The sequence below is a fragment of the Canis lupus genome, chromosome 37 (genome assembly GCF_003254725.2).
Source record: "Canis lupus dingo isolate Sandy chromosome 37, ASM325472v2, whole genome shotgun sequence".
Lineage (NCBI taxonomy): Eukaryota > Metazoa > Chordata > Mammalia > Carnivora > Canidae > Canis > Canis lupus.
Genome location: NC_064279.1, coordinates 13523471 through 13546165, shown reverse-complemented (window position 1 = coordinate 13546165; position 22695 = coordinate 13523471). Strand labels below are relative to the sequence as shown.

The 22695-nt window shown below is 42.2% G+C and overlaps 1 long non-coding RNA gene across 1 annotated transcript; it reads left to right on the top strand.

Moving 5' to 3' along the window:
* Positions 1-2780: 2780 nt before the first annotated feature.
* LOC112656715 (uncharacterized) lies at positions 2781-21088 on the top strand. The gene is made up of 4 exons (XR_003134611.3): positions 2781-3133; positions 11421-11500; positions 12570-12645; positions 17004-21088. It is a non-coding gene; the product is annotated as an uncharacterized LOC112656715 (long non-coding RNA).
* Positions 21089-22695: the final 1607 nt, after the last annotated feature.

Here is a 22695-nt window from a genome sequence, read left to right as displayed (position 1 = left end):
GAGAGGGAAAAGCAGACTCTCCACTGAGCAGGGAGCCCTACCTGGGGGTGGTGGTGGGGTGGTGGTGGCTCTATCCCAGGACCCCAGGATTATGCCCTGAGCTGCAGGCAGACACTTAACTGACTGAGCCAACCAGGTGCCCCTTGGTTGATTAATTTCTATCATTGCTAAATATTTTGATTGACTCCTGAAACAATTATTAATCATTGTTAAATGTTGTCAATTGTTAAATGTTTTGATTGTTTTCTAAAACACTTATTAAGTATTTTGAATATTACCTTCACTTGGAGCCAGACTCTAATACCATGTAGTCAACAAAATGCAAATCATCAAGGAGTGGTTTTAAAATGACATTTTTCCTAGCAATAAAAGGGCATACCTGGATGTATATTTTAAAATTCAATTAAATGTCATAGAATAAACACGAGAAGGAAAGTAACAGAATGGAAAAATAATGGAATAATAAGTTAAAAATACTTTAACTCAAAGGCTTACTTATAAAAGTAAACAGACATTTACATAGACTTATCTGCCCGCCACTGTTCTAAGCACTTTACATGTAATAACCCATTTACTCTTCAAAGGAACTTTGAGAGGTGGTTGCTATTATTATCATCACCATTCTACAGAGGAGAAAATTTAGACACAGAATGATTGATTAACTCGCTGAAGTTTACTTGCTAATAAGTGGAGAAGATCAAATTCAAATGCAGGAGTTTGGCTTCAGAGCCATGTTCTCAACTTTCCCTGTTCTCTACTGTCTCTACTACAAAAACATATACAAATTCATATAAACACATAAATTAGTAAATGTTCAAAAGAAATGAACAGACGGTATATGAAGAAATACATTCTATAAATAATTACATTAAAATCACGGCCTTTTTTGAAATTAGAGAAATACAAATAAAAAGTCTTTCAGTGAATTTCTCAAATTAGCAAAAATGAATGTGTGAAAGTTCAATTTTATAAGGGGTATGGGAAACCGGATACACTTTCAATAGCTGTTGGCACAACAGATTGATGGAAATTTTCAGGAGGCCAATTTGGATGTAGGTTATGGGAGTTTGGGAACCATGGTTCATTTCCTTTTCATGTAGGAATTCCAGTTTTGAAAATACCTTAAAAATAATCTAAAGAAGAAATAAATAAGGGATATCTTACACAGATGGTGAATCCCTAGTGTATATAATAGTAAAAATTTGACAGTAACTTGGATGCAGCACCAAAGGAAAACAGCTAAACAAGCTATGGTATGTTAAGAACACAGAATATCAAATAGGTATTATAAATAAGAAATGTGTGAGCTTTATCAATATGTAGAAACATGTGAGTAGGAAAATAAATCTGAAAACAAAATAGACACAAAGATCTGATACACTGATTGAACTCTGGAAAAGCCTAGAAGTGACATTTATCTAAAGCCTGGAAAAAAGTGATGGATGTAGGAGTTAAATCTTTATTAGCATGTGTTTGCTTCTTTATTAATCTTATGTTACTTAAATTCTCATTGGCTTGCCGTCTCATGTGTGTCAAAACAAATGAAGGAAATGAGGGAACACATTTCAGAAATGGGTCAATTTTATATCTAAATGGAATTACTCCATATATCTCTAATATGATCCTGTACGGAGCTGCCCAGGAACCCCATGTGAGAGAAAACACCAGGAAAAGGCACATGAGGAAGAAAAAAAAAACAGAAATAAATTCATGTAAGGTCAGGAAAAATAGTCTGAGCATTCATCATACTTGGCTGAAGCATACATGCAAGAACAGCCCCACCCATCACTAGTCACAAATGGTCTGCCAAATAAAAAAGTAAAATAGCGACATATGCTAGAAATTTTGCTATATTTATGATATGCAAAGAGATATTTTCTTCTATATATTCCCCTCCTTCATTCTGCTGAGAATCCAGCCCTCTGTGTGCTGTGATTTCAGACTTTTTCTGGGCAAATTTTCGACACTTTCTCACCCTGCACAGTGATCTTCAGCATCCAGGCTGAATGTGTCTGATATTTCAAAAATATACTTGGTTCACCAGAGCCTCTATTTCCACATAACTCCCCCTCCTCACAACGACCACTTACCATTTACTGCATGTTCTACATATAGTCAGATTTGCTTCAGTTAGTGTCATTATGAATATTAAAAATAGTTTCAAACAGAAACACATATACTCCTCTGTGCTGTACATTTCTCCAAGAAGCAAAGCACAACGCTGCATAATTTCTCAAATGCAACCCCATTTTCATCCTGCCAGCAATTTGGCAGTTCTCAAAAGGTTACTGCTCTGAATTTGTTTTCTTTGTAATCTTGCAGTCTATTCGTTCTGCCTTAATGCTGAAAATCTATGTAAGATCTTGACCCGCATATGTCATACACCAGTAGATTTACCCTTTTCTTTAAAATTTTCTTCTGCACTAAAATGAGAAAAAAGAAAGCATTCCATGAGTTGTTAAAATGGCATGTGGACTAAATGTTTAAAGTTAAAATCAAGTGGGTCTCAAATCACAGGTAGGGCTTAACTACCTGCTGTACCTCCAAGAGCTGGCTTTTTTGAGAGTGAGAGTATCTTTCCAAATTTCTAGGACACACACATGCATACAAATTCTTTTCCCTGAAAGGAAGGGTGCAGTTAATCCACCAAGCCTATTAGTTGCCTTGCCCTGAAGGTAATTTCACCTCTATTTTAATGACCACATAAAAGGGAATGATTAGAGGGACATAAACCAAAAGCAAAAAATGAAAGCCAGCCCTGTGTACAAAATAGTGGGGAGATAAGTATCTATGTGAAAAGCAAACTTTGTTTGTTTTCTGGCCATTTCCTGGACACTGAGACTTTTCCCCAATTGTTCAACTTTCAACGTGGGACCAGCTTCTATGGGGCCAACAGAATTGTTAAAGTACGTTGCCTAACCTCAAGAGATCTCCTTCGCACCGGAAGAGAGAGAATGAACACTCCACGGAGAACTAGAAAACAACAAATGCTAAGCCATGTAACTGAGGAGGTGTTTAGGGAAAAGAGAGAGCTGCTGGGCTGGCGGAGCAGGTAGATTCTGCAGAGGAAGTAGAGTGTGAGACCGGAATGGAAGGATAAAGAGGAAAGAGATGAGCAAACAAAGGAGGAGAGGTAGGTGGGTGGGAGGACAAGATGACCGCACCAGGCAGAGGTGGCATGGGCAGAAACCCAGGGAAGCACGGATAAGGTGAATGCGGGGGGACAGCTCTAGCTGGATGGACGACTCGGGGAAGGAATGTGGTTGTGTAAGGAGGGTGGAGGGTGGATGACAGGTCTGGAAGCCATGTGGGAGGCTCTAGGGAGAGGCCCTGGGGTTTTTCTAAGAGCAAATAGTGCTCCAGGAAGAAGAGTCTAGTATTGGCGGGGGTGGGGGTGGGGGTAGGGCAAGGTGAAGGGTTGGGGTGAGGGGTTGGGGCGGTGGTGAATGCAGAGATTGAGGCTGGAAAGCTACTCCCCTCACTCATGAAGGGGTGAGTTCCAAGCATGCTCTTTTCTTGGAGAAAGAGAACAAAGCTGAAGTTGGAGGAAAGCTTCAAAAAAGGTTAGAAGGAACTTGATGAAACCTTCAGTTCATGGTGGTTACATTAGGGAATAGGGTTGGGAGGTATAAATGGAGGACTTGACATTCCATGTTTTACTCTACACACAAGGACAATTGTGTGTGTGTGTGTGTGTGTGTGTGTGTGTGAGAGAGAGAGAGAGAGAGAGAGAGAGAGAGAGAGAGATTCGGGGGAGGGGCAAAAGTTATATATTGCTTTTATAGGAAAATTTAAAATGTAATTCTAAGATTTATAGAGGACTTTAAAAATAATGGCACTGCTGACAAACGGGGTGACTGAAGGAAGCTGGCCTTGTTTCTGGTATGTGTATCTGTGCGCCTGAACCCACATAGCCACCCACCCCTCTGGCTCCAGTGTGTACAGCCTGCATGTCCTTAGTCAACTGGTTGCCGCCCCCCAGATCCTTAGTCTTTGTAGGTTGGAGCTGGTCTGCCACTTGGCCCCCCTTCTGTGATGTCTCTGCTGCTCCCTCTGATTCCTTTAGGCCAGAAAGATGGGGCCTTTGCTGCTGCTTCTCCATTGTCATGGCCTACTTGCAGATACTCTGCTGAGGTTTTCCTAAGTTTCTTTAGGCTGAAGTCACCAGTGTCCTTTGCATCCTACCCCAGCCTCCTGGGCTGCTCTGCGATCCGTCTTCCACACTTGTTCAACTCGGTGAACCTGACTTGCAGTCAAAAGTGCTCCAGTGCTGGTGGGTTGGCCTGATGCCAGGACTTTGTTGACTGCAGCCCAGTGTGAGATTAATGTTCAGGGAGCACACATTCACTAACAGGCAATCAGGCTTTCCAACTGATTTCATAATTTATAGACGAGATGGCCCTGCCCCTATAATATACAGCAGTGGCATCATACGTATGAATTAAGAGACTACAAAATAAATCAAGCCACAGAAGCCTTGGAGGCTATGCATGTGCCAGCTGGTCAGCGGGAGCTTTGTGATACAAACAGCAAACAGTGAATAGGCAGGGATTTATTTATTTGAAGTCCAATATGTATGCATGACTTTGCATTAAGAAAGCTCTGGGGAGAATGCACCACATTTTATGGGAACAGACAAGGGGTGAAGAAAAAGTGTTTGGAAGTCGTGATTTGGACATTGATAATCCCGGAAGAGCAATAGTTTCCTTAAGATAAGTTAAAATCTTAATGCATGCCCACAAGAGTTGCACATCTGAGGACAAGGTACAGCCTCCTGTGTGTCACTTCTACCAATTTTGCCTTCGACTCTGTTGGCAACTCCCCGAACTGATTTTTTTTTTCCTGTAAATTCTGAGCTGTTTTCAGAGAAATAATATGCCTGCCACATAATGAAATTTATTGGATGCTTTCTTTCATTAAAACATTCACAGATAATTAAACTAGAAAAAAGTCAAGAACCTTAAAAATTAAAATTGCTGTATGAAATTATAGGAAAGATAGAATTAAGGATTTTTCACAAATGAAGCCTTTAAATAAAGCAAAATCCATCCCTTTTTAACAACATCTGAGTATCTTTTATTGTCTTAATCTTAAATATTTTGATACCTTTAAGAAAAAAAAAGGTTTAAGCAGGATGAGAATCTATAGTATTTTATGAGATTTTTGGTAAGATCAGAATACTTGACCAAATTCTTTTAGTAATTTTGTAGTTTAGGAAATAATTTTGTCTTCAGAGAATTACTAAGCTTCCAGGAAATTCCAGGCACCATGCCAGGAGCTAGACGCTAAAGACAAACTCTAGGTCTTGGCCCCTTAGTGCTTGTATCCTAGTGGAGGAGACAGAAATAAATAGCAAACAAATACATGGGGTAACACTGGAGTGTAATACTTCCTAGGAAGGCAATAATCAGGATGTTGCCAGGGGTGAGAGAAGAAGCAATCAAGGAGGACCTCTCTGAGGTGGTGACAATAGGACTGGGGTGAGGGTGGGGGGTCAAAGGATGCAAATGAGCTGGCAACTCTCAGAGGAAAGGCATTTCAGGCAGAGGGAACAGTGATTTGGGGGAATGAAAAGGGCCAGTGTGGTTGGGCTGGAATTAGGAGAATAAAGGCAGAGACCCTGGCTTGTTCTTAAGGGATCTTTTTGGCTATCATAAGGAGTTTGGATTTTATTCTATGTGCAAAAGAAAGTCATTGGAAGTTTTGAGCAGGAAAGTGATTTGGTCTGATCTACATGATCTCATTACCATCTTAAGATGTTAGTTTGGCTCCTTGAGGAAAATGGGTTGGAGGGGCCAGGAGCTAGAATAGAGAAACTCCAGCAGGTTATTGGGGAAGTCTAGGGAGACAGTGGTGAGCAATAGGAAGAGAAGTAGAAATGCTGGGGTCAGTTTCCAGATAAAATTGACAGGACTAGGATATGGACTGGACAGCTGGCAGAGAAGAATTAAGGATGGCTTGTAGGTTTTTGGCTTTCATGATGATGGAGAGTGGTGCTGTATACTGGGGTGGGAAGTCTGATTCAGGAACAGGGTTAGGGAGGAAGAAGAGGAGGACGGGGAGGGGGAGGGGGTTCAAGAACTTTGTTGTTGAGACTCTTATTTAACATCAAAGTAAAGATGTTGAATAGGCAGCTGTATATGGAATTTAGAGAAGTCTCTGTTTGCAATATAAATATGGAGACCATCAGTATGTGGATTTAAAGCCAAAGTTCAGGATGAGTTCATCTAGGGACAATGGGTAGATAGATAAGAAGACCTAAAGTACTTCAAAACATAAAGGAGAGAAAACTCCAGAAAGGGTGTAACCTGAAAGGTAGAAAACCACGAGTGTGTAAGCTGTTTGGAAACAAGAGGGGGCAAGTGATCAACATTGATCCAGAGAATTCAAGTTAGATGAAGTCAAAGAGATGGTCATTGACTTTGGTAACCTGGACAAGAACAATTTCAGTGGAGAATGAAGAATGCAAGGGGGATCGACAGATTTGAGGAGTCTGGGTATAAAGAGAAGAAGGGAAATGGGACGTGGCTAGAGGGGAAATGTGAGATCGCAGAAGGCTGTGGTTTTTCTTCATTTTTTAACAAGATATTCGATGCAGCACTGGTTCAATAAGTTATGATATGTGTCTCCAATGGAATGAGACAGCTGTAGAACAGAATGAGGAAGCTCTGTATGAACAAAGGTGGAATGATCTCCAACATGTGCACTTAAGTGAAAAAGGTAATGCAGAGAAATATGTGCAGCATGCTTTGTTTTTAAAAACGAAGAAAGAATATACATACTTGTATGTAGCTACACACATGCATGAAATATTTCCACTAAGATGCACCAGCAGGTGCAAATGTCGACCACGTATAGAGTGAGGGAGGTCATTTGATGCGCTGGGAAAGGGAGAGTCTACTTTGTATGCCTTTTTATATCTTCCTAAATTCGAATTATGTGAGTGCATCCCTTCACTGACACCTTTTAGGCGTTCCCAGAGCCAACTCCAACACTGGGGTGTTCCCCCTCCCCCACAACACCAAGCAGGCCTCTGCTGGTATCCAAGAGCTCAACTATATTCTGACACTATCTACCTGGAACTATGGATCAGATTCCACAGGTTAAGGGTTCTGCTACAACCTCCCACTTCAGACACCAGCCTTGAGCGCCAGGCTGTTACCTTTGCTGCTGACCTACCCTCTACAGAGGCTCCAGCAACCTCCTCTTTAGGTACTTTAAGATTGCTAGAGTGGCTCCCAGAACTCAGGGAAACACTTGTGCTGACCAGTTTATTAATTATTAAGGGATATGATAAAGGATACAAACTAACAATCAGATGAAAGAGATGCACAGGGCAAGGTCTGTGGAAAAGACCTTGCGTCTGTGGAAAAGGGGGCTTGCGTGGCCTCTCCAGGCATGTCACACTCCTCATTCTGCACGTGTTCACCAACCCAGAAGCTCTCGGAACCCAGCCTTTTTGGCTTTAATGGAGGCTTCCTCGTAGAGTCATGATTGGTTAAATCAGTGGCCATCGGCTGATTCAACCTCTAGCCCATCTTCCCTCTTCCAGAAGAGACCAATGGGGAGCAGGGGGGCGGGGAGGTAGACGAGATGGGCAGCAGAGCCCCAGTTGTGGCTATAAGCAAAGACACCATTTCCTTTACAACAGAAGGAAGCATTCAGGTTTGTATATTTGATAATGGGAGGATGAGGGTGGTTACTCAGGTGGTGTTTATTTTGTGAATGGGCAAAGAGTGTCAGTTAACTCTATGGAGAAATGAGACAAGTGGAAAAAGTTTGAGTCTCGAGGGATGATCCCTAGGAAAAGCAATGACATTTCTTTTTTTTTTTTTTTTTAAAGATTTATTTATTTATTCATGAGAGACAGAGAGAGGGAGGCAGAGGCAGAGGGAGAAGCGGGCTCCATGCAGGGAGCCCAATGTGGGACTCCATCCCAGGAGCCCAGGGTCACACCTGAGCCAAAGGAAGACACTCAACCACTGAGCTACACAGGTGCCCAGCAATGTTATTTCTGGGTAAAACTAGGCCGGGGGGAGGGCAGGGGCTGTGCAGAAATTTTAAAAAGTAGCAAGGCCGTGTGTTTAATATTGTCCAGTCACACTGAGCTGACAAGATGTATGTCCAAGGAAGAGAGTGGTTGAGGTGTTATTCTTTTGGTATGAGAGGCATGACTCAGGCCTAGGCACAGAGGCCTTCGCACCACAGAATTCTAGGCCTCTGCCCCTGCACAGAGATAATTAACCTACCTTAGTTACCTTTGGTTGAGTTGCCACTGGAGGTGTAGAGGCCAAGCAGGGCAGAAGGTGATGTTTGCAAGAGAATGACTCAGCAGGGGACCTCAGGATGTACCTGGATAAATTGGAGAGTGAAGACCAGGATAGGGGGCTATGGATAGCTAAAAATAGGTGGTTCTATGCATAGTTGCCCTGGGGGTTCAAAAGATAGGGAGGTGTGGTGGAAGGGCAGGGAATGGTGTCCAAGACAGAGATGAAAACCAAGTGGAAATTTAGGTCAGAGCACAACCAAGGGAAAAGATGCCCAAGGAGGATAGAAGAAAATGATGAAGACGGAGAACACCTGTCCTTGAAAGAGGCCTTGGGACGAACAATGGCCTGTGTAGAGCTGGAGAGCAAGACAGCCAGCTGAGTGCTGTTCTTAATGAAGGGGGGTGTGGAGTGTGGTGATTGCCCAACAGCTGAAGAGGGTGGTGCAAGTCATGCCATCATCTGCACTGCAATTTTTGTTTTTTAAAAAAGATTTTATTTATTTACTTGAGAGAGGGAGAGAGAGAGAGAGCATGCACAAGCAGGGGGTAGGGGCAGGGGGAGGCTAAACAGAGAGCCTGACACAGGGCTTGATCCCAGGTTCCGGAGATCATGATCTGAGCCAAAGGCAGATGCTCAACCGACTGAGCCACCTAGGCTACCCCAGCAGTTTTCAAAAAAGGAAAGAGAAATGGTTAGAAGCCATAGTGATGGAGCGGGGTGGGGAGGAAAGACCTACTGAGTGGTCTGTGAGCCTCCCCCGAGGAGACCGCAGTGGACCAAGTGGTCCAGAGGCACTGAGACAAGAGCTTGGGCATATGGAGGCGCTTGCCCAGCAGAGCACCAGCAGGTGTTCCAGAGAGCACAGTGATCTGTAACTGATATATAGCTCTTACCTTCTTTGACCTCATTCCTTTCTCACCCAGCCAAACATCCACACTGTTGCACCTGGAGCTAAGGCTCTTATCTCTTGACCCGGATTCCCTGGCTCACTACAGATTCAGAAGGGTGCCAGGTGGAAGCCAGCCACAGCGCCCTCTTGGTTTCTGTGCGTTGGAGGACTTCACCTAGCAACTCCAAGTTTTCTAGGTGTTAACATAGTGGAGCCCCAGGGGAAAGAGATTCCAGGCTAGCCACATGCAGCGAGGATCATGCTAATGAATTGTAGCAAAGGTTGAACACATCACTGTGCCCACCTGCAGACAGGTACAGAAAGCCTCTCCTAGGCACGCAGGCCTTCGCACCACAGAAATCTAGGCCTCTGCCCCTGCACAGAGATAATTAATGCACCTTAGTACCTGTGGTTGACTAGCCACTGGTGGTGTAGACAGACAAGGGGGATGGAAGTGGAATTAGGAATGATAAAGGGAAGAAGAAATGATCTCAAACAGTTCTTTCCTGATTTTAAAATCAGAAAAAGGCAGAAACAAGGAAGAGCCTCATCACTCATTGACTATTGTGGTGGATCCACAGGTTGTGAAGTTTCATGGGCATGGGCCTGTGGAGGGCCTTGTGAAAGGTCCTGAATCTTTTGTACACATATCCTAAGAGCCTGGGGTACTTAAGGTTATTTAAGGAGACTCAAGCATCTGAGTTCTCGCCCTGGGAGAATCGTATTTCAGAGAGCTTGAGGGCTCAGTCACCCACAAACTGGGCAGCCCTTACAGCTAATACTTTCTGCCTGAGACGGAATGAACACTGGGGAGCTATGTGAAAACTTACCTCTCCCTCTCCTTCCTGCACCCCAAAACTCTGCAACTCTAATAAGATCCCAAAGAAACCTTAATACCAAGTCATGAGTTGCATTGTTACTTCATTGGCTTGCATATATCTTCAACCTGAGTAGTAAATGACCTTATTTACTTCCCCAGAGTTTCTAGCAGTAGTAGAATCTCTAGTTCTAGTAACTGTAGTATACAAGGTTCAGAGTTCCAGCTCTTCCTGGACCATCTGGCTTTCTTCCTTTTCAAGTTTACATACTCATCTTTAACTGTGGCCAACTCTAAACAACCTGAAGCCCAAGCAGAACCAGATCAGGGAGTGTAGCTCCTGGTTGGTGCTCAGCAAGGGCTGTTGTTTTCCTTCCTCCCAGATCATAACCGTACTGGTCTTGGGCATACAGATGGGCCCATAGTCTTGGCATTTCCCTCATCCCCTATTATTTCTGATCCTCTTAATATTACTAACACAACTTGGCCAAGTGGTGAAAGTTTTCTTCCTTTCTTCTATCAGCAATTAAACAGCTGAAGCTGGAGGGAGCAGAGAATTGGGTTTATTATTTTGATTAAATATAAAACATAACAGCAAATTGGGGCGAGGTACTGACTCACGGCAACAAGTTAGAACTGAAAATATGTAAGCAATTATTGAGGGGGAGCTTGGCTGGGCTAAGCTGGTAGGGTAGACTTGCCACCAGATGGTACCGCACCAGCTCTGTTCGCTCTGTCAGTCAGAACATGCCGGGGATGAGGAAAGAGCGCAGGATTGGATTTCTGCCATAGGCTCAAAAAGATGTGGGAACATCCTTGGCCTTGGGATACTCAGACAAGAGGATACATCAAGTTGTTTTGGTTTCTATGGGCACCTCTCTGTTCCCACGATAAGAGGACTTGGTACAACTGCCTACACAGAGGATTGGGCGGCAAAATCTCAGCTCATTGCTGGGGGTTAGTCATGTCAATTCCCCACCCAGGGAGCAGAAGAATGTATGTCTCCAGGCAAGGGAGTGACATGACTGGCCTAAGGGATTGGTCATCTTGCAGAGCAGGTGAGGCCTTTCTCCTTTGTTCTAGCACTTCCTGTAGGCAAAGTATAACTTTTTAAAAATTACATTAAAAAATTCTTTTAAAAAAAGATCAAATACAGCAAAAGGTAATAGGAGGGAATGGAGCCTTTTTTTTTTTTTTTTTAATCATTGCAAGGTACTTAGCCAGCTACTGCAATGCTTGTCTGGACAGGCACAAGGAGATGCTGGGCTGGTGGGCAATGCAGATATCAAATGACAGCCCTTGCTGACCACAGCTAGAGGACTAGCCCGAGTCCAGTGGAGGACTGCTCTGAATAGGTGCCATTTGAAAAACACCTCTTCTCCCTGAGGCTCTTCCCAGTACATATAAAAACACTAATTACTCCTATTCATGTTCTTTTCTATAGGTTCATTCTCTCTGATTTCGTAAAACTAAAATGTCATTGAAGTGACCATGATTTTCATTGGAAGGATATGTGGGTAGAAGGTATGTGTGTTGATTTTGGTTTGGAATATGCAGTAAACAGAACTTCTAACACAAGGACTCTAAATTAGGTCTTTGAATCTAAAAATCATGTGATTCCCATTACAATCAACTGGAGTCCTACTTGAGCAGCTATAACCAGGGAACGGTAGTATGGATTCCAGAATAAGCTCATTAGACAACTACTTCAATCTTCCCTCCAGAAATGTTAAAATTGCACAGCTGATAAGATCATGGGTCTCAGGTAGCAAGGAAAAACACGAAATTTAGTTTACTCAACCTATGAACAGTTTGACTTTCTTCATAAGAAAAATCAGCCAAGGAAACTCCAGTGTAGCTTTTTGGTATTTGACAAGCATGCAGCATATTTTTCTGTTCCAAGAGTTAGATGCATCAAGTAAGAAAGCATGAGAAGTAACTGAATATTAAAGATTACCATAAACAAGCCAAGAGTTCCCCTAAGATTGAAAAAAAAAGGTACCATTTAATAATACATGATACAACTCCCACCCTTGGCAAAGCAATATTTTAAAACTAAAATTATATTGTAATTAGCCTTTCAAAAATGTGAACACTTCAATATAGGAGTCCATTAATAATCTAACTGCTGCTGCTGCAGAGCATGTGCCTCCCACACGCATAACTTAATTAAACTCAGGGCTTCCTTTTCCAACCAGCAGACAGTCATGAAAAACAGGTGGCTCCAACTTACAGATAATGGAAGGATGAATCTTGCTTTGGCTTCACACGTCCAGATGAAATTATCTAAATGCCTTTCTTGTCCCTTCTTCTGGCAAGTTCTACTTGAAACACAGATTTGCTTCTACTTTATAGGATTTAAAGTTCAAACACTATCTAGGACAATTCTAATGAAAATTAAATGTAGATTTATATAATGGTCTGTATCATCCCTCAAAGTTCTCAAAAACCCTTCCTCTCTTACAGAGCTAAAAGGTTAGGTAAGTGCTAAGAATAAATATACACTAGATAGTGTGATTTCAAGGACACTGACAGAGGACCACAAATAAAAACAACGACTTCTAAGAATCTTCTCTCTCATCTCTAATGTCAGGCATCACAAATCCGTAAGCCCGGAGAAGCAGGCAGGTGTTTGGAATGAGGGAAGATGGCCAGGAGTAGGGGTGCAGGTAAGTGCAGAATGGATGCCCTGTCCAGGGGAGCAGCCTCCACCCCCTCCAGCAGACCCTTGTGTTGTCTTCATGTGGGTCAGGGTGGCCAGGTCATCCGATGCTTCAGGAGAAGAAGGGAATTCCAATTTTTAGGTGAAATCTTTTAATATTTAAAAATTGTGACAGCTAATTAAAAATCTAAAAGCCAAACTGGGGGATCCCTGGGTGGCTCAGCGGTTTAGCTCCTGCCTTCAGCCCAGGGCATGATCCTGGAGTCCCGGGATCGAGTCTCACGTCGGGCTCCCTGCATGGAGCCTGCCTCTCCCTCTGCCTGTGTCTCTGCCTCTCTCCTCTCTGTGTCTCTCATGAATGAATAAATAAAATCTTGAAAATAAAATAAAAAAATAAAATAAAAAAATTAAAGCCAAACTAAAAAATATATAGGCTCGGAGCCACCGTTGCTGACCATTGTTTTTTTTTTTTTTTTTTTTTTTTATTGGTGTTCAATTTACTAACATACAGAATAACACCCAGTGCCCGTCACCCATTCACTCCCACCCCCCACCCTCCTCCCCTTCTACAAAGCTGTGGTCATCAAGACAGTGTGGTACTGGCACAAAAACAGACACATAGATCAGTGGAACAGAATAGAGAATCCAGAAGTGGACCCTGAACTTTATGGGCAACTAATATTCGATAAAGGAGGAAAGACTATCCATTGGAAGAAAGACAGTCTCTTCAATAAATGGTGCTGGGAAAATTGGACATCCACATGCAGAAGAATGAAACTAGACCACTCTCTTTCACCATACACCAAGATAAACTCAAAATGGATGAAAGATCTAAATGTGAGACAAGATTCCATCAAAATCCTAGAGAAGAACACAGGCAACACCCTTTTTGAACTTGACCATTGTTGATTAAGATTTTGGTCTCTTTTGCCTCCTCAGAAGAGAGATGTTTAAAGTTACCAGCCACTCATGCCTTGGAGTAAGTCTGTAATCTGAGAAGTAACTTTGAAGGGGAAGGTAGTGTCCCACCAGTAAATGGGGGAGGAGAGCATCAGAAGGTGTTTAGCCTCGAAGGTCAGAGAGTGGCTATTATGTTAAAAGATGTCATAGAGATGTCACGATCAGAGGGATGCCATAGGGATGTCAGGAGCACAGCTGCACAGAAGAGAGAGCCGAGATTCCTCTGTATGTTCTCATTGCATAGTCTGGCACTGTAACACCACAGGTGACACCGATGATTTTGAAGATGGAGAAGCACCACCCTAGTGGCACTCATACCTTCTTTCACTGGCTTGTCTTGATGTCCTACAGCAAGCGTCCGAAGCTCTGAGGAGTTCTCCACCCTCCCCCCACCCCACCCAAGAACAGGCTTCAGGCAATAGTGGATGGGAATTGGAACAGTCATACTCCAGCTTTCTCGCCTGCAGGGAGGATCACCCCATACTATCTACAGTGCTCCCCTGTGGGATTAAGCCTCAAGGGTTCCCACTGGTACCTGTTCCATCAAGCACCCTCACTGTCTCCCTTCGTGTCTTCTTTCCTCGCTCCCTTCCTGATACTTCCTAGAATCATCTCCCACACCACTTACACTGGAATCCAAGTCTCAGGTTCTGCTTGAATGGGAACTCAAGCCAGGATGAGCAGTATCATGAGAACATCTCCCATAGGTCTTGCTTGTCTTAGCTGACTTCAGGTCTCGAAAGAGATTTTTATAGGACTCGAGTAGGTAGTGCTCGTGTTGTCCTATCTACAAAATTGGGATCATTTTATAAGAGCTTTCACTCCAAACTCAAGATATTGTTATGAAGAGCAAATAAGATAATGTTCATAAATGGGCTTTGTGTGTTGGCAAGTGTATACAAATGCTCTTTTTATAAGTCTTCTTGCTGCTAAGATCCAGTAATGGTGTGTCTCCAGGAGCACAGATGGGAGGGATGGTGGGGGAGAAATGAGCAAGGTGAGGTGCTTTACTGAGCTGCCTGGTAAGTCTCAGAACAACAATGTCTGGCTGCATGTGGCAGCTTTATTAGATGCCTTCAAATTTATGACACCGCAACAAGATCGACCAGTCCATCGAGGTGGCGCTGTGGAGGCATGTACTATTTACAACACATTTAATGTATTTGGAAACTGAATTATTGTTCCCAGGACTGAGGGGAAGATGAGAGTGGCCGGCAGAAGGTATAAAACCACAGCTTTGCAGAGAATTTCATCTGCGTGAACTGCAGTCCCGGATTCAAACAATGAAGTAGTTAGCGTCTGGGAGACTATTTATAGTAGAAAATTAATAGGTCTTTTATACCAGATTTAATGGCCTTTTAAAGAGAAAAAGTATACTCACAGCACAATCCATGGAGTGAGTGATATTTGCAGGTTGAATGATAATTAACTATAGGAAGGAGGAGACCTTTTTCTCTAGCACTTTTGACAGTTGAGGTAGCCTTGAGCTGCAGATGGAAAGAGATAACTTATTTTTGTGTGTAGGTGTGTGTCGGGCTGGGTGCTTTCCACACTGCAGCAGCACGCCTGTGCTTTTTGCCTCTTTCAGGAGCTAGACTGCTTTTTCAGATTCCCTTTCGTAGATCAGGATTCCGGGTGATTCTCTCCTTTTATTTTTCATGAACATAGCGCTTTCTTTTCAAGAGGAGCCCCCCCAGCGATGCCATCAACACTTAGATTTTTCACTGGTGCCACAACTTGCCTTTTGCTTTGATGGTTTTCAGCAAAGTATTTTATGCAAAGGGGAGTCCTGTTGAAATATTTAACTATCTTTAAAAAAGATTTTATTTATTTATTCGTGAGAGGCAGAGACACAGGCAGAGGGAGAAGCAGGCTCCATGCAGGGAGCACGATGGGGGACTCGATCCCAGGTCTCCAGGATCAGGCCCTGGGCTGAAGGCAGTGCTAAACTGCTGAGCCACCCGGGCTGTCCTATTTAACTGTTTAAATATCTCTTCAAGAGGCCGCTCTATTCAGGATTTCTCAATTTCGGCACAGTTAAAATTTGGGGTTAGATAATTCTACGCTGTGCATTGTAAGATGTTTGGTAGCATAACCGGCCTCTACCCACTAGATGCCAGTAGCAACCCCGCAGTTCTAATAACCAAAAGTGTTTCCATATATTACCAAATGTCTCCTGTGTGTATCTGTGTGTGTGTGTGTGTGTGTGTGTGTGTACACATGTGCAGGTGTGCGTGCAAAACCACACTCCTCGTTGAGAACCACTCACTGGGCTAGAGTGCCCACAAGGTGTGTTCAGGGTCTCTCACTTCAGGCTCATTGGAGTATAGTGAGCACATGGTTGAGAGACAGAGGACCTTCTGTGACTGCTGCCTCTGTGAGGCCCTTGTGTGGCTTCTGAGCAATACTAATTTCTCATCTGTCGTGTAGCATGTATCTACTATAGATAAACTGTTACGGACTGATCCCCCTAGTAACCTACAGGGGCAGTATTGCAATTATCCCCATTTTACAGAGGAGGGAACTGAGGTGACTTGCTCCAAGGCCTAAGCTGGTAGGTGGCAGTATGAACCCAGGCACTGTGGGTTTTGAATCTTCCTCTCTCCTTGCACACCACACAGTTTCTTTAAGACTGAGTGTATAGAAGCACTTTGTAAATGTTAGAGCAAAAATCCATTGTGTTTCCTACACACACCCAGACAGACCTCTCTCCTTCTGCCTAAAACATCTGCAGTGTCTTAGGAGGGAGCTTTTCTGTTGTGATATTTTCCTTTTTTTTTTTTTTAAGATTTTATTTATTTATTCATGAGAGACACACACACACATAGAGAGGTGGGGGGGGGGAGGGGGAGAGGCAGAGACACAGGCAGAGGGAGAAGCAGGCTCCATGCCGGGAGCTCAATGCGGGACTTGATCCCGGGTCTCCAGGATCACGCCCTGGGCCGAAGGCAGGCGCTAAATCACTGAGCCACACAGGGATCCCTGTTGTGATATTTTCCATTTGTATTGTTCACTTTCCATCTCTACAGGTTTAAATTCTACACATTCTTTGAAGCCTAGTTCAAATGCCACCACCACCAAGAAACCTTCCCTCTTAATTCCCATGAATTTCTGTCACAAGTGCTCTATCCCTCCTCAGAACACCTTCATACTTTATACTGACTTTATGGACTTTATCACACTCTACTGCAATGACATGTGTATGACTTGCCTACCCCCACCCCACCCCAGCAAACCTCATGTTCATCAGGGACCCTCACAGTGACAGTTCCTCCCAACGGTCAACATGGAGCCTAGTCATTGTATGCATTGAAAACAAGATTTCTAAGTGAATGGATGGACTGAATGGATCATTGGGTTGAATAACAATAATTTCTACCTGCTTCATTTACTTCTATTTTACAGGTGATGCCACTGGAGTAGGAAAAAGTCACCCAAAGAAGACTCTGTGGACTCTCCCCACATCCAGAAGCAGCTTAGGAATGCAGGTGCCGTAGGAACCTACGTAGAACAGAAAGTAGCTGAACATAGCTGCTTGCATAAATAGTGCCTGGATCCTGCTGGATGAGCAGTTGGTGAAGAAAGGGTCCCGAAAATTATCATCCACCAAATGCAACTCTCTCCTCAAACCAGAATCCATTTTCTCACTTTCGTCATCATTGTCGTTGTTCAGGTCATTGTAGCTGAGCATCACCTTGTACTGACTGATGATTTGTCGTAGATACTGAAAAATATCCCATTGATCAGATTTTACCAACTGTTCAGGCAAGAGATCATGAAAGGAGAGACTGGCTGACAAGGGCCTGATTACTTTGCTTACAAAAGCTTTTTGTAGCTGTCATTGTCTGGGCTTTGCTCCTGTGCTCTGCAGTGTCAATTTCTTAGAGAGATTGAGCAGGGCTGCCAGAGGCATTCTTCTTTGTCAAATGTTGCACTTATTATTGAGTTTGTACCCAGGGAAACATTTATCTCTTGTGGCAGCGTTGCCGAGGCCAGATTTGGTCCTAGTGAAGTTAAAGGAGGTCTTGTTAGAGCAGAAAGGATAGTGTTGAGTGAATGAGAGTAATTAACTCGAAGATGTGTGATCATGGTGTCAGCATAGTAAATTGCCACAAGGATTGAGAGTCAGAGGCCTTCCACAGCTGGAGATGCTCAGAATAAGCTCATTTGAGATCACTACACATTTCTTAGACACACCTGTGGTTGACCTATCTTCCAGACTCTGTTTTTAAATAAGAGTCTGGAATCCCACAAGGATTCTTTATTAATGAGAAGCAATAGGTGCATCTGATTTATTGGTGATATACAGATTAAAAAAAAAATCACAGTATCAGTACTTTCTGATCCAAAATATATTATCATCAACACACACACAAACCAGAGAGATTGTGGCTAAGATTGCATTGTCTCATGGACTGTTTCTTCCCTTTTTCTATCTACTTTTACAATAACCATGGGACCAGTGCATCCCTAAAAGAAGAAGCAAAGTCTCTTCCAATTGCATTATCAACTGCTAAGTGCTGCATGAGACCACAGGTCATGATGCAAGGAGGAGAAAGAAAGTAACTTCTACATCTGATGCAAGAGGCAGAAATAGCCCAACTTTGGTGAATGATGCGTGTTAGAGCATGCAATTAGAAAAACCCTTCTCTCACTTTTAAGATGAGCAAGTATGATACAAATAGACAGAAAGAAAATGAATACCTAACTTTTGGAATCATGATTTTTTTTCCCCCCAAGCACAGCAGTATTAGGAAAAAATAACTCAGAAACTTGACAGGTTTTTTTTTTTTTTTTGAAAGGTTTATTTGTTGCAAGAAACCAACTTTCCTTCTATCTCTTACTTTTCACACTATATGAATTCAGAACACAGCCCTTATTTAAAAATAATATTTCTTCAGAATAGAAAAAATAAACTTGCCTGTACATGGAACATTTGCAAAGAGAGAACATGAACAAACAGGTTTTTAATTTCAGGTGGAAAGTAGACCTTTTGGCCCAAATTTAATTGCAGATAAGAAACTGTCATATCTAGGAGTTAACTAGCTACCACCAAATGATGGCTTATTTTAAGGACACAAATTAAAAACAAGTCGTTGATTTATAGAGGAAATGGATAATTAACCACAGCTACATCGAGAGATCTTGGTTTTCCAGAAATCAAGAAGCGGAGGAAGTTTTAGTCATCGTCTTCGACCTCAGGATCATGCTCTCTTCCAAACAAGTAGCATTAAACTGCTTCCCATGTTAAAATTGACAACCTGAAGAGCTGTGCCTCCCAGTGCTAAGAAGTGCTTGTGTGACAGCTTTCAGCCTTCATGAGAGTTTAATCCTTATGAACTGTGTCTTTACCCATATGACTTCCAATTCCAAAGAGCAAGAGTCTGACTTCTTCTGTTTTATACTCTGCTGGGTTTTGAAAATTGGAAGCACATTGTTCAATTAAGAACCAATTAATGTGACATTCCAGCATGAAAGGAGTGTTAGGCAAGAGGAGCCCACTGCAAACTAATCAGTTTAAATTTCCTTGACTCACAATATGCCATTTCTTGAAGTCATGGGAGTGTTATGCGTTTATACCACCTCTGGCTCTTGGAACTTGACTGATTTCAGAAACTATGTAGGGTCAAGTTGAGTCAGGATCACATGGCGACCTTCCCAGAGTAGCCCTATTTCTGCAAAAAAAAAAAAGTGCGCACCATGGGTGTAGTCTCTCTCTCATAGTGGTACTAACTCATTACTTTGCAGTGATGCTCCTGTCTGCCACGTAACTCAGAAGATAATGAGCACCCGGAAACTCAAAGGGTATGCATTACAACCTAATTCTCTCAAGCATAATTTGTGCCTCGAACTTCAGTTTCCTCATCTCTTCAACGGAAACAGCAGGATCTATTAAATGGAGCTACATTGCTGTGCCACTCACCACCAGAGAAGAAAAAGCCCTGGTTTTTTGAATAGATGCCAGCCTCAGCAATTAGTCCATCAACTTAAATTCTTCTTGTAGTTTCAATTAGATTGAGAACCCTCCCTGGTTTCCACTCAGGCTGTTGTGCAACATTTCTGCAAGGCTAACAGCTGTCTTATTCCACCCCAGAGAGACTCTATTTCAGCTACTCCTGCATTCCTAGTTCATAAAGCACTCCAGGAGCCAGTGGGCGAAAGGCACTCTGTAGCATCGCAAGATGATATTTGTTAGTAGTAAATAAGCTATGGTAAAAAGGCAGGCAGCAATTGTGCTCTTGTTAACCGATCACTCAGCACTCCAGTTGTATTCACTACACCAAGAACTGGTTGGATATCAAAGAACTTGGACTGGCAGATTTCATAGGGGATTTTTTTTTTTTTTTTTGACATCCAAAGATCTCACAGAAGAAAAAAAAAAATACCGAAGACCGAAGCTCACAGTCTCTCAGCATCATCTCCGATTTCAAAATGAATGTGCCAGGAGATAGTCTATACAGTTGTTTGGCAGATTCATTTGTTTTTAAATTCATTTAAGGCAGCTTTCCAAATAATATGCTAAAAGAAATAGCTTTGCTGACTTCTAGGCAGACTCAGAGAGCTGTATTTGATTCCCTTTCCCTTCATTCCCTCTATGCTCGTGTCCATTCTTTCTTCCAGCCATTCTCACCTCCTTCCATTGTGCTCCTTTTCATGAGACCTCGAATCTTGCCTTTAGCGAAGCTTCCCCAGGATAGCCTTGAACATCTCTGTTGCTTACTATCAATTTAAAAACTTGATGGGATGAGCACTGGGTGTTATGCTATATGTTGGCAAATTGAACTCCAATAAAAAAATAAATTAATTTAAAAAAATAAACCTCTGCCCATCATGTTCACTGCTGGTGCCACCCTCACCCAGGCTTCCTTGATAGCTCATGGTTGGTTGGGTTTGGTCACTGGGACACAAGAAGAGAGAGGCAGCAATATTTCTTCTCTCCTCTTGCCCTACCAAGCATTGTTGTTTTGGCAGCGACTTCATTCCCCCCTTGACTACAGCTCCTGCCTCTAGCCCCTCATCCAAGATTCCAGCTCTTTCAGGGCTCCGCTGACACTATTTCCTCTCCTTGCCCTCTACCCAAAGGCAATAAGGAATTTCTGCTGTTTCTGGTCTCTGGCTGCCTCCACCATGCGGATTTCCTCACTCCTGTTCACAACCCTGCAAGCAGTCCTTTCAGTAAAATAATTTGAGCTGCTAGGACTCGGGCTCTCCTCCCTCTCACCTCACACGTATATACACTAGGAAAGAGAAAGATACAAAACTGTCTTGAATGCATATGGCGCTCCCTACTTGATTTGGATTGATTTCCTGCCTGAGTCCCTTCAGACTCAGAATACACAAGCCCTAATTTCTGTTTGTAATAGTCACATAATGCAGCATCTGTCATATGATAGAATTAATCATGAAGGAATGCTACTTTATTTGGAGATCATGTTGATATAAAGGTGGTTAACGGGGTATCCATTTAAAATGGTGAGAACTTTCTAATTAGGCACGTTCCAAGACTTTAATAATAGTGAAAGTGGAAATTAGCCAAAATAAAATTTCTACTCATTTGTTTTATTATAATGAACGTCTTGTACATTTATTTATTGCAACCTCGTGGTAGCAGCAGCTCTCTTGGGGGTACAGCCTCATTTTAGCGTGGTCCCGAAGGAGCCCTCTTAATTTAAAAGGCAGTAAGTATTTAGTGAGAGGACTCAACTTTAGGAAATATAAATTTACTCTCATTATGTTATAAAGGATATAAGATAATTTTGAAACGGTAACCAAATATTTATAGCTTGTATCCTGCCTTTCTCATTACAGGATTTGTCATGAAGATGAATTAATGTTGTGCCATTTTCTGTTCTCATTACAACCTTGGTCCTGAGATGAAATATTGGATGCTTAATATTTTTTTATGAATTATAGCAGAAAACTGTACAATGTTGACCTTTTAAATATTCTGGTTTCTGACTGGCTGGCATTTCCACTCCTCCTCTTCTTGTAACAATTCCTACTAATATGGAAGAAAGGTTTCAAAGAGGTAGCCAATGAGAGAGCAGAATATTAAAAAGGTCAACAGACTACAGTCCTTCCTATAAATTCAAAAAAATGTACTAAGACATTAGAATTCAAATTCTATAACTCATGAACATAATATGTAATTCATATTTGTGAAAAACAACCCTGTTTTATTTATTTATTTATTTTTAAAAGATTTTATTTATTTATTTATGAGAGACACACAGGGAGAGGCAGAGACACAGGCAGAGGGAGAAGCAGGCTCCCTGCAGGGAGCCTGATGTGAGACTTGATCACAGCCTGAGCCAAAGGCAAACGCTCAACCACTGAGCCACCCAGGTGTCCCAATAACCCTGTTTTAAAACATTCTTGTTACTGTATAAAAGTACAACATAACTATTCAAGACCAAAACTAATCTTTTAAATATTTTATATTATAACAGACTAAACATATTTGTTAAAACTCACAAAGTTACTAAAACTGGACACATGGATCATTTTTTTTTCTTTCCTTACGGTACAAAGAATGATTTCTTCAGTAATTGCCCTAATAGCAACAGGTAACTGCATGGACATTTAGAGTCGTAATGTTATTCACTGTTTAAAGAAATCTTAATTTAGATTTTGGCAAATAAAAACCAACAAGACACTTTAGGTTTTAGATTTATATTCACTATTTTATATCGCACGTTGTACTTGTTCAATAAATATTGGCTGAACGAATGTATATGCAGGAAAAGTAAAGTGAACTATAGAATTAAACTAGAATTCACATTATTTTTGGAGGATTGTATGAATCACTGCTAGCAACAATGCACAAAAACAAGATGAGGGATTGTGAGATACTACAGAGCTTTCAAGTTCACTGGTGCGTTACTCATGACGTAGCTGACCTAAAGTGGAACTTAAGAATGTTTTCATGAATATATGAGTGAGAAAAAGAAAGAGGAGTGTATTAGTCACAGCCTATGGACTGTGGTAATGTCCATCTGCAGTCTAGTCTGTTCAGCATTTTTGCCTCTTATAAATTGCCCAGCCCCAGTTATACCCCCTTCCCAACTCTCCCTCATGGTGAGGGCCACGTGATCTT